We start from the raw sequence: 13,120 nt of genomic DNA on the forward strand, positions 1-13,120 counted from the left end.
TTTCCTTTTTTTGCTTATAAATAGTTACAAATCCTCACTGGGGTATCAACACAGCAACAGAAAAAGATTAATATTTGTATGTGCCTTATTTTTTATTATTTAAATCTAATCATATTTTCAAACTTTAAGAACAGAACAGGGAGCGCAGATAAAAATCCATCTCAAGCTGGGACAAATCCATAAACTGCAGCCATGGCAAGGAACAGCAATGATTTTGCTGGGAACTCTTGATTGCACATCAATACCACACAAAAACCAAGTTTAGCAGCTACCTTTGCATCCACCCCATCAGTACAAGGGCATCACTTATGAGTTTAAGAATCCAACCGGTTGGAAAAGCTACCAAACGGAGCTTGTCTTAGTCAATCAGTGCAACTGTGTGCATGGGGTCTCATGGGAAAAGAACCGGAGAACTTGCAGACATGGCAGCCTGACACAGGCCCAGATTCACAAGCCAGTTAACCATAAAAGACACAGCTGCTTATTGCTGCTGGTCAATAGGAGATCTTGAATGAGTATAACACATGCGCCACCTTTATCCTTTCGTTAAACTAGGACATCTGTGATGTCTTTCATAGCTCTGATTAACTCTTTGCTCAATGTGTAAATGATAAATGCCCATTACGGTTGTCGAGACCAGTCAATGAAACAAATTTTCAATTAAATTTGTTTAGGTTTCTATATGAATGGGCAGTGAGTGTGAATGCCTACTGGATTCTCTCAAAGCAATAGATTTGTCTAGTGTTCACACTACAAGCCTCATTGCTCAAATCCAATCTCCCCGACACGATGGTGATTCACATCTGCGTTTGAACGGTGTGTACGGTGAACAAAAAAGTCCCGAAATGACCCACATGCGTAACATCCTACTCAGTAACGTCACGTGACAATCATGTGAGTCACCTGCATCATCAGCAAACAAGCTAACGAGCAGAACGAGCCTTTGCTACAAAGATAATTACAACTAATTAGCTCTGAAAAGCTCTCAGCTGTTCATTATTAGAGGGAGATGAAGGTGAAAAGGGCCAGACAGGCTGCATAATGAATGATGGCACACACGCAGTAGCAAAAAAAAAAAAACACATGAATTCCGATCTGAGCGTCACATTAAGGTTGCATGGCCACCAATCGGATACATATCCGATCCAGGACCACATACGAAAGTCGCTCAGGTCAGATTTGAAAAGATCAGATTTGGGTGTCTACACAGCCTTGAAAACGTCAAATCTGAGTCACATTAGGGCAACAATCGGATTTGCCACTTCAATTTGGTAATGTGAATGTAGCCTTAACTTCTTTCTGCAGGCCCTCTAGTGGCCATTCAGGAAATTTTAAATTTTGTAACTAATAAAAACAAATACAACTTTGCCTGTAAATCTGGTATCAGATTACAGTGGGGGGAAAAAAGTATTTAGTCAGTCACCAATTGTGCAAGTTCTCCCACTTAAAAAGATGAGAGAGGCCTGTAATTGGCATCATAGGTAGACCTCAACTATGAGAGACAAAATGAGGAAAAAAAATTTAGAAAATCACATTGTCTGATTTTTAAAGAATTTATTTGCAAATAATGGTGGAAAATGAACTTTTGTTATTGACCAAATCCTTATCTCAATACTTTGTTATATATTCTTTGTTGGCAATGACAGAGGCCAAACGTTTTCTGTAGGTCTTTACAAGGTTGGCACACGCCGCTGCTGGTATGTTGGCCCATTCCTCCATGCAGAGCAGTGATGTTTTGGGGCTGTCAGCGGGCAACACAGACTTTCAACTCCCTCCAAAGGTTTTCTATGGGGTTGAGATCTGGAGACTGGCTAGGCCACTCTAGGACCTTGAAATGCTTCTTATGAAGCCACTCCTTTGTTGCCATGGCAGTGTGCTTGGGATCATTGTCATGCTGAAAGACCCAGCCATGTTTCATCTTCAATGCCCTTGCCGATGGAAGGAGGTTTGCACTCGAAATCTCACAATTCATGGCCCCATTCATTCTTTCATTCTTTCAGTCGTCCTGGTCCCTTTGCAGAGAAACAGCCCCAAAGCATGATGTTGCCACCCCCATGCTTCACAGTTGGTATGGTGTTCTTTGGATGCAGCTCAGCATTCACTCTCCTCCAAACACGACGAGTTGTGTTTGTACCAAACAGTTCTACTTTCATCTGACATTCTCCCAATACTCTTCCGGAACATCCAAATGCTCTTTAGCAAACTTCAGACACGCTCGTCTGAAGTTTGAAGTGCCCGTCTGGAACTGCAAGATCTGAGTCCCTGGTGGCGTAGTGTGTTACTGACAGTAGCTTTTGTAACGTTGGTCCCAGCTTTCTGCAGGTCATTCAGTAGGTCCCCCCTTGTGGTTCTGGGATTTCTGCTCAACGTTCTTGTGATCATTTTGACCCCACGGGCTCAGATCTTGCGTGGAGCCCCTGATCGAGGGAGATTAGCAGTGATCTTGTAGGTCTTCCATTTTCTGATTATTGCTCCCACAGTAGATTTCTTCACACCAAGCTGCTTGCCTATTGCAGATTCAGTCTTCCCAGCCTGGTGCAGGTCTACAATCTTGTTTCTGGTGTCATTCAACAGCCCTTTGGTCTTCACCATAGTGGAGTTTGGAGTCTGACTGTTTGAGGTTGTGGGCAGGTGTCTTTTATACAGATAACAAGGTCAAACAGGTGCCATTAATACAGGTAATGAGTGGAGGACAGAGGAGCCTCTTAAAGAAGAAGTTACAGGTCTGTGACAGCCAGAAATCTTGCCTGTTTGTAGGTGACCAAATACTTATTTTCTACCATTATTTGCAAATAAATTCTTTAAAAATCAGACAATGTGATTTCTTAATTTTTTTTCTCATTTTGTCTCTCATAGTTGAGGTCTACCTATGATGTCAATTACAGGCCTCTCTCATCTTTTTAAGTGGGAGAACTTGCACAATTGGTGACTGACTAAATACTTTTTTTCCCCACTGTAACTACGAAAGCATCTCACAACCACTGGGCCGTGGACCACAAGAGGGTCTTGAAGCATCCTCTAGTCTAGAGGCCCGGACTCAGTAGCAGGCAGAAATGCACAGTAGACCGGTAATGACACTTCACGTAAAACACAAGTGAAAAAATGTAAGATCAATATTAATAGAGACATACAAATAAACACATTACAGTAGTATGCTAATTAATCACTGTGTTTGAGACCATGCAGCCACGCAATGCAGACACTAAGCCAGCCAGAGATGAACAAGCTCCTCAGGGTGCTTTCACAGTTACCTCGTTTGATGTGGACCTATCAAACCTTTTCTTTAGTTCATTCTGTTCTGACCGTTGGCGTGAACACTCCACTATACTTGGGCACACGCCAAACAACTGAACTGTTCTCAGTTCAAAAACAGTCCAAATATGTCAGGTTTTCAATGTCAGCACTTTATAAAAAACATTTTATTCAAAAAAGTTAAGACTTTCTCACCATCAACAAGTGGGCCTTTAGGTGGTAAAGGCTGAGAACCCCTGAACTACGACACTGTTGCGTAAAATATTGACACTATGTTAAGCTGCTTGTGAGTTCAAATATGAGCAGTGAGAACCACCTGCTGTGAAAACAATTCACACTTCTTCACAAAGACAACCGAGTTGAATAGACCGCACACCTCCAACTTTCTTGAAATCAAAAAGTACAACTGGCACCTTTAAAATAACATTTAAACATATTAACATATTCATAAATGTTGACTTGCTTGCTCACCTATGTAGAAGAAAATCCTATTTGCTTTCAGTTAATCATATATATTTTGATCAAATTTATTCCAACAATGCAAAATTTTTCTTGAAGGCTTCTTTGTTTACCCATATCTGTTTATTGAAAGGCTACACATGGCTTCTTATTGTCTAGCTTCACTTCTTTTGGCCTTCTAAAAACAAAATTACTTGATTAATCAGCAAGATATGCAATAGATTACTCATTTATAATAATATAATTATTATATAATTCAACAAGTATTCAACAAGAAAAGCTTACCATGTTTGTAAAAAGCTATTCATTCACAGCTCTTATGCCATTTAAATATGAGTACATGAAGGCATTACTGGAAAGCACAGCACAATCATAGCACTTTTACCACATTAGGTAGACGAACATGAAGGCATTAACGAAAGCACAGCCCTTGGTTCAGTTCGAATTTAGCACCTATGAGACCTCAGAGTTCATAAATAAAAGATGTAATAACTCACTAATCTATCCCACCGCTCTGAGGTCCAGCTATTTCTAAAGAACTCCCATCTATAAGCATGGCAGTGAACAAATGTCTTCTCACAGGTTACAGATGTAATGGTCCAGCGCATTTCTGTCAGGAAGGATGCACCCTGCCGCCGGTATCTTACAGCCTATATATCAAACCTGTACTTTTGAGACATCTGTACAAGTGTGACATCTGAAACTCTGCACGTTCATTACTTTACCTTGTCTGACTGACATTTCAGCACAGCAAATGATCTTTCCACATGCCTAATGGTCTGCGTTTCATTTTACCTTTTCACCAGGTCACAGAATTCTTGTGCTTTTCTCTTCAAGCTCACAGTTTGGCGAACATGCCTTAGGATGGCACACATAAGAAACTGCGGCATACCGAGACTATTTCATGGTTTTATCATTTTGTCATGCATGAGCAGTACTGAAAAATGCAATGCTTCTTTGCATTGCAAAAGCACAAGTAAAATTCCCCTTCAAAAAAAGAGGTAGCATAGGCATGTCCTTCATTCCTATGTTAAATGAATATGTAAAATGTTATCAAAGTGAGAGCTTTTTCAAAAGCCAGAAATGAACAATGAAGTTGCCAGTGAGAGGAAGCTTATTAATATTCCACATACACACACACACATCTTTCATTCAACGATGAACCATGGTTCATTGATTACCTTATCAGTGGAATGTCAAAAGGAAGGTCCATTTCTATTTCTTTGCTTTGGACGAGAGAGAGAGAGAGAGAGAGAGAGAGAGAGAGAGAGAGAGAGAGTGAGAGTGAGAGTGAGAGTGAGAGTGAGAGTGAGAGTGAGAGAGAGAGAGAGAGAGAGAGAGAGAGAGAGAGAGAGCAGTGTGTTCAAATTACATAAGCCACCTGGAAATGCCCACAGCACTTAAAGATACACATGAACAAAACAAACAAACAAGCGTTACACAGCATGCGTAACAAGGACGAAAGCTAATGTATTTCCGGAGCACATCCAGGCCACATTTCAGACCCGTTTCAGTCGTGGTGTTACTTGTCTGTTCTATTTGAATAGTCTTTTCACAGGGATTGGCCTATGTGCAATTAAAGTCTGTTAGAATCATTTTGGGAGAATTTTTTTAGCTCCTGCTGAAGCCCCCACATTTTATACGTGTTACAAAGAACACACACTGAATAGAGAAACACATCTCAGATTGGATTAACAGAAACAAAAACACATGCCTTACAGTCTGTAGGCAACTGGACAAAGACACAAACGTCCCTGGTGGTGCTCAAGGAATACTGTCTTTTTAGATCCTTATTGTTTTTGGGGGTATTTCTGCCTTCAGGAAGTGAAAAACATGCTCAGTGGGATTCACTGGCTACCTACTCACGACTGTACAGCAGTCAACAATTTCATTAGATATAACATGGCGAATGGGGTAGCTTTTATACATGATAAATAGTTGCAAACAGCTTGAAGGAATAAATGCTAAACACACTAACATAGCAAGCAATTAATAAAAGCTCATGGTCACAGGCTCTCAACATCTACTGTACTGTGCAAAAGTCTGAGACCACCCTTCATTTTTTACTCTTCAGTCACAACAGCTATTAATTAGTTATTACTTTAGCATATATTACTGAGAAGAACATATATAGGATAATCCACTTACATAAGAAAGGAGAAAGTCCATGACAAGATTTTCCAAAACTGGAGTTGTTATTGTTAAAAGATTAAAGAGATAATGAAGCTCGGTGAGCAATCGTGCAAGACCTGGTAGACCACCAATGCTGCCCCCATCAGATAAACAGCACTTAAAGCTTTCGTCTTTGAGAGAGAGGAGAAACTCGAGCTCTATTCTTACTTCAAGTCTGTACAAATTCACATGTTTCTGTCCATCCTCCCACTGTGAGAAGACAACAACAGTATGAGTGTGAAAGGATGTGTAGCTGTCAAGAAGACCTTAATGAGAAAAGAAAATAGACAAAAAACTACTGCTAAAAACATCTAAGACTGAAATTGTGGATCCCTTTCTTTTTAAAAAATCAGAGGCAAGCATAATTTAGTTGCTAAAGTAGGAGCTGTTACAGCTTATGTGTAATTCTCTGTTGAAAATATTTTTTTCTGTTGACTCTAAAAAAATGAATAAGTTGTATTTAATGTCTGTTTGACTGGACATCAAAAAACAAATGAAGCGTGGTCTCTGACTTCTGCACAGTACTGTAATTTGCTTCCACTTTTCCTCAATCATTCGTTAGCAAAACTATCAAATAAACCATAACCCTTAATGTCTCTATAGACGAGCCATTTCAATCTAAAGTACCACAGCTGCTTCTCTCAAACCACTGATGGGCTGAATTGGGTGTGTTAGAAACATGGCTCTTCAGGACAGGAACTGGTCAGCCGTCCATTATTAAGGTTATCCAACCACCTTGAACAAGGCTAAGATAGGAGGGGAGAAAAAGATAATTATGGGAGCAGGGCTGGGAGACACTAAAGCGAGACGAACCCTAAAATGAAACTAACGGATCAAGGAGACTCAGGGTGATGGTATAACCTATGGCAGGTGGTCTCAGATATATGGCCAGCTCCACACTGTAATAAATATTTCAAACGAGGTTTGATGTAGACCTCAACTGTGAGGCATTTTGAGATTGAGCTTTTAAAGTCTGGCATGCATCACAGAATTGTTAATGAGCAGGAGACATAGAGCAGATACATAAGGCACACTCGGAGCTAATGGAGGCCAAACATACTAAATCTTTAATGAAAAAAAACACTACATTGTAATCGTAGGGATGTCCTCTACGCAGATACTTTCATTTACTGATCTTAAAAGACCACATACCAAAAAATAAGGAGGAATTTCCTCGTCTATAACTGAGATCATTTATAATGTGTACTACTGCCCAACAAAAGTGTAATGATGCATAATTAGTGAAAGATTTATGTGGAAATGAATCATCCTTAAACATTTCTGTGTATAAATAGTAAATTCACTGCATGTCTAAGCCTGCCAATAACTTTGAGCCATAGTCAATAATAAGCAATAGCAAAAAACAAGTGACATAGTATAAAATATGTAGATTAACGTTACAGCTCATCAGCCTACAGCATCATTTAACCGGTTTAACCTTTTAACACCCTAGTTCGCTAGACAAGCTCTGTGTGAATAGGTTTCTAATACGTCAGAGTCAAAGTGAGCTTTTTTTTATCATTCCTTCTTATGATGGATGTGCTGAGAGAATAAGGAAATGTAGTTTCTCCAGGACACACGTCATTTAACACTGTATTGAGTTACCTGCTGCTTTTCAATCAATACAATAAATACAAACTTCATAAATACTCTGCGATAAACTTTTCTGTACAATATACAATAACTGTACATCCATTAAGCTCAGGACAATAGAGAAAGCACACAAGCAGCAATAACATTTGTGCGTTTTCAGATTAATTGAACTGCAGGCAAATTTCAGATTAAAGGACAAGCAGACTGCTTTTCTTTCATGTGTTAGTAAAACTATGTTAGTAATATTTTATGCTAATTAACCAGCTTTATATAGTAAGCTAGCTAATGACTAATGCTGTGGCAGGACAAGCTGTCGAATGTTTGCCAAAAAGATTTTTGAAGTAGCTGCTAAATACTTCTAATTACATTACTAATCTAACATTGGTAATGTAACATAATAAGCCCTAATGATGTAAGATTAATGTTAACTCATTGTGACAAATCGCTTACAGTCTGAACTGAACATCCTCAGGGATTAACATGGTTTGTCAGGACACCAGCAATGGTGTATTCACTGTTCTGCAGCTTTACAATCAACACCACTCTTTTCTGGCAGTTTAAGGTTATGTTGTGCTTCTTCTGTGGAAAGCTAAGTTTTACCAAAAAGCTCCCAGACTTTACTTCATTTAAAACTTTCAGATACAACTGTTCTTTTTTTTTCGCTATCAGCTCATATTGGTACGACACTGTAAGTGAACCGCTGCCACTTTCAGGTCATTAACTCTTGTCACTCCAGGTAGGAGGTCACATTGATTGTCGACATGATCAATGATGTTGAATAACTTTGTCAGCTCAAGTTTTAATTCCTTTTTAAATTGTATTTCTTAATTATTTTAGCTACGAAATATTATGTAACATTATAAAATACATGGTGGCACGGTGGGTAGCACTGCTGCCTCACAGCAAGGAGGGCCTGGGTTCGATTCCCCAGCCGGGCAACCAGGGTCCAACTGGACATGCTACATTGCCCCTAGGTTTGATTGTGTGTGTGTCTGTCTGTCTGCCCTGCGATGGACTGGCGACCTGCCCAGGGTGTATCCTGCCTTCTGCCCGATGAGCATGGGATAGGCTCCAGCACCCCCCGCAACCCTGAGGGAGAGGCAGCTTAGAAAGTGTGTGTGTGTGTGTGTGTGTGTGTGTGTGTGTGTGTGTGTGTGTATGTATAAAATAGATTTTTATATCAGTGACCTTTTTGACACTGGAGAACAAAGGAGTCTTCATTCTAGAGCTGCCACTAATAATTCAATAAGGCGGTATGGAACCTTCTTACACCTCTTTCTCTGCTGTGCTGATATTCTCTCATTTCAAAGATGCCCACCTTCACCTAGGAAATGAATGTATAACTCCATAAATGCCAGCCAGAAGAAGCTGGCTGATATTACTTCCATCACAACAATCATGCAATACTCAGCATTTTAAACTGTGACACCATCTAAGCAATCCAAAATAGCTTTTCTAAGATAATGCTGGAAAAACAAAAAAATGTATCTGCATCAATGGAACCCACACGCTTTGGTGGTTCTTCACAGATTGTATAGTTTGAATACGGTACTAACACCTCACAGTTAAAAAAAAAAAAACAAGAAATGGAAAACCTGATGCGTGAAAAGGCAATCTTTGAAAATAACAATACACATGGTTTCAATTACTGTGCAAAAAGAGAGAAAGACAAAACTGTTCATAGTTCAGAGGTGCACATCTGCGTTCTCTGATTTCTAAGATTATACAGACTTGAAAAGCTGATCCAACATTCAACCAACTTGACTGCTGCACTTCATGCACAGTGCAGCCCCTCTCTGACCTTCTGTGAGGATGTGCACGAGCAAGAGACCAGGCTTTGATCAGGCTGCATGTAAACAGCTGCACATCGGGTCAGAGAATCTGAACCTCCTTGACAACCATGTGCTCTTATCAGCAAGATATAGTGTTCTTCTCATGTGTTGCTATGGTACAAAACCTTTCACATGAATCGCTATGGACATGATGTTTATGAAGTGCTGACACATGCATTGCACCATTCTCCACCTTCTGCGCTTTCAAAACATGGAGGATGCATGCAAGTGGAAAATCTGAGGAAAGAGCAGAAAACAGAAGCAGAGAACTGCAGCACGGAATAGCAAAGATCTGGGGCTGGATTAATTAAAGCATCTTAAGTGTCTTAACTTCATTCTTAATAAAAAAGTTATGATCAATTGTAATCCCTCAAATCACTTCTTAAGAGTTATTTTATTTTCTTAACTATTTTCCTAAGAATACTTCTAAGAACAAGTGGTATTCTTGAAAACTGCTTTCTTAACCTTACCATATTCTCATACTTGTCTTGGGCTGTAAGAGTTCACAAGGTCAGTGAATAAATGTATTTTACACTGCCTATACTACTTTTGCCCAGCCCACAACATTTCCAAAAAAACATGTTTATGGTATGTGGTAAAATGCATACATAAGAAAACAATAAGAAAATCACAATAAAAACAATAAGATAACAATAAGAAAACAATAACTATATGAAAACAATAAGAAAATCCTGAAAAATAATTAAGATAATATTTGAGAACTTCTTTAGGTTTTTTTCCCCCAAGAACCACATTTAAGAACATTTTTATGAACTTCAAAGTGTTTGTCTTAAGAACCTTCGCAAGTTTTTTCCTGTGAAAGCTTTGTGGATCCGGCCCCAGGGTTAACAGTACAGCTTGAGGACACAAACAATCCCAACTCAACAACACATTTTGGTCAAACTGGTCAAATCTGTTCCTGCCCAGCATGAGAATTCTCAGTTTTATCAGCATGAGCCATAAGCCCAGCTTTCAGACTTGCCTTAAGATATTCTATGACTGAGATCTCAAAAAACAAGCGCTAGTAGATTCACTGTACACACTTAAAACAGATGGCTTTTCAAGGTTTCTTTAGTAAAGAAAGTGGTTTTATATAGAACCATTAACACTAAAAGAACCCCTGGCGTGATGAAACAGGTCTTTGCATCGTTAAAGTGTTAAATGTGTTTTATATGGTTCTATACAGAACCAAAAAGGGTTCTACTATTGTTACAGGCTTGACATTTTAAGAATAGAAGAACCTGTTTCGGTGCTATACAGAACCCTTGAAAAGCCTTCATCTTTTTAAGATTGCAGGAATGAGTGGAGAGAACATCATGTGGAAAAGAGTTATCTTTTAAGGCAGGATAAATCCTGCCTCTGATCTGTTCAAACCAAACCTAAGAAAATGCACGACTCAATAAAGTTGCCAATCATATTTCTATTATTTAAGAAGCCTTCGAAGGTTGTGCCTCACAGGCCCTTGATTCAAGATATTAAGTGCTGAAACCCACCTGAAACATTATTGCCCAGTCCAAATAATGCAGCATTGATTCCTGTAACTCAGTAATTACCCAGCATAGTACTTAACTGTCAGTAATAATGAATAAAGCGGGTTATCTGAATGAAAATATCAGTACTTTCTATAAATACATTTATTCAAAATATGTACTATGCAATGACATTTATGGAGGTGGTGTATTTTCAAGGCAACCTCTGAAAACCAGTCAGCTGAAGTTAAGAAAGGCCTGTCTACAAAGCGAGCATTGCTGGAGCAGCGCTGATGCCGCCAGCTGAGACCAGCACAGCAGGTACACTACACAACAAAACACTTATAGTCACCTGCTCATTCAGTGTTTCTTCTGAAATCAAGGCTATTAACAGGCCCTGCCTTTTCTGCAGTAACAGACTCTTTTAGAAAGGCTTCAGATACTGGAACGTTGCTGAGAGGATACAATGACATTCAGTTACAAAGCCAAAACTCCAAGGTACTGGATAAATCTACATCTCTCAGAACACAGAGGCACTGCTCACAGCCCAGTACTGAAAAGGGCTGTTTATGTCCTTCTAGATGAGGTCTGGCTGCTCCAGAGTGCCTCTATTTGAAGTGCTTTTCTATGAAGGTTATGCAAGCGTAGTTGAACGCGTATGTCAGCAATGCGAGCATCTTAAAGTAGCTGAGATCACTAACTAAAAAGGCCGTCTTAACACTCTTACGCACAATGTAGAAACCCTAAGTGCTTTCAACTCTGTGCAGCGCTGGTGCCTCAGCCATGTAACGGGGCTGGATGTCCTACACTGTGAATGCTTTAGCACCTACAACAGAAGTGCAGGTTCGCCTTTCCCTTTTGACACCGAAGCAGACGCTAGCCTTTTCTTTGTCGTGTGAGATATGCCTATTTTCAGTCCGGCTTCAATCACACAGCCCGTGGATTTAAAAAGCAGGGATGGGTGGACCTTAGCTGAGCTATTCGCAGGCGGACGGAAGGAAGGAAAGGTGGGTAGGTAAGTTAAGCGTTGAGGTTCTGACAGGAGACATCGCAGAAAACACACTTTGGTTGGAAATGAAACCGAGCTAACAAAGCAACAGCAAAATCATAAAACACTCATCCATAATTTCACATGAAACAACTCAGGTTCCGATTCAAATTGTACCGTTCCACCTTAAATGGAGCCGCAGCTGCAAGTAAGACTCAGACGCTATGATGGAACTGCTGCACTGTTTAAGGTGGAACGGCAGAGTTCGAACAAGACGCTGGCGAATAGGAAGCCAACTTCAGCCTCGTTAACTCTACCGATGCCAACCTGCGAGGGAAGCAAAAAAACTGCAGGAGCAGCACCGTCCGCGGCCATTCATTCACTGAAACGAGACAGGTTTCAACAAACCAAACAACACAAACACCACCAACTCCACATGCTCGTCAAGTTAGACAGCCGGTTAGCTACCTTGCTAACGAGCGGAGCAGCTCTTTCGCGGTCACCGCGCTGTTTTAGGAAGATGAAGCAGTTTAAAGCGATGTTGTTTCCCGTTGTTTTCTGTTGGCAAAGCAACAGGAGTAGGCGGTAAACACTAGCAGGTTAGAGTACTTACTTTTTTAAGCGAATAACAGAAACGCGTCACCACACCGCGAACTTCAAGTTGGTTACTAGGCAAAGCCGAGCAACGGCGGTGCTGTCAACGAGGACGTAAACACTAAGCATTATGGGAACCTGGAGGACGGCACGTGGTGTGTGTTTTATTTTTTTACCGCCCGTATTCGAATAAAGTCCCGCCTCCTTTAACACGATTGGTTCCTCCTGTCTCGCAACTTGCGCTGTGATTGGCTAGTAGGCCATACTCACAAGCAGCCCACCTATCGGAACGGGCCCTGACTGAAAGCGGGTGGAGAGAGGAAAACAATACCGCTGCGTAGCGACATCTGCAGGGACTGAAAACACGCTTTAGACTTGTGCGTTCACCACAGCGTTTTAAGGGTGATTTCACGACCGGAATACAGGAGAAGCGTAGATAGCTCTACAGATTATTTAGAGCTGACGCGACAGTCAGAGTGATAGAGAAACATGATTTTTATTACCAACAGAGGTAAATATACCCTTAAAGTCTTTCGCACCGCCGTGCTCAGCCAGAGCACCCTGGGGTTATTAATCAGGAAACAGCACAGTGCCCATCCAACCTGCTCAAACGTTAGCGTAACCAAACACTACCAAACGAAAGAAAACGCCTCTACTTATTATTTTAGAGCTAAATACAGGCCGACCAAGCATAACCAAGGCTTCTTGGGAACCCGGGCGTGCTCTGGTGCCACAATACATTTAAAACATATTTAACGTGT

At 40.5% G+C, this 13,120-nt stretch overlaps 1 protein-coding gene across 3 annotated transcripts in view; it reads right to left on the bottom strand.

Moving 5' to 3' along the window:
- The window catches only part of enox2 (ecto-NOX disulfide-thiol exchanger 2), a 253,893-nt gene extending 241,423 nt beyond the window's left edge, over nt 1-12,470 (bottom strand). For 2 of the 3 annotated variants that reach the window (XM_017721483.2, XM_017721487.2), the window contains exon 1: nt 12,379-12,470. The gene's annotated coding sequence lies outside the window, so the exon portion shown is untranslated. The remainder of the gene's footprint in view (nt 1-12,378) is intronic. The other variant, XM_017721484.2, reaches the window with a different exon arrangement.
- Between the last annotated feature and the right edge of the window lie 650 nt (nt 12,471-13,120).

The sequence above is a fragment of the Pygocentrus nattereri genome, chromosome 11 (genome assembly GCF_015220715.1).
Source record: "Pygocentrus nattereri isolate fPygNat1 chromosome 11, fPygNat1.pri, whole genome shotgun sequence".
NCBI classification, from domain to species: Eukaryota; Metazoa; Chordata; class Actinopteri; order Characiformes; family Serrasalmidae; genus Pygocentrus; species Pygocentrus nattereri.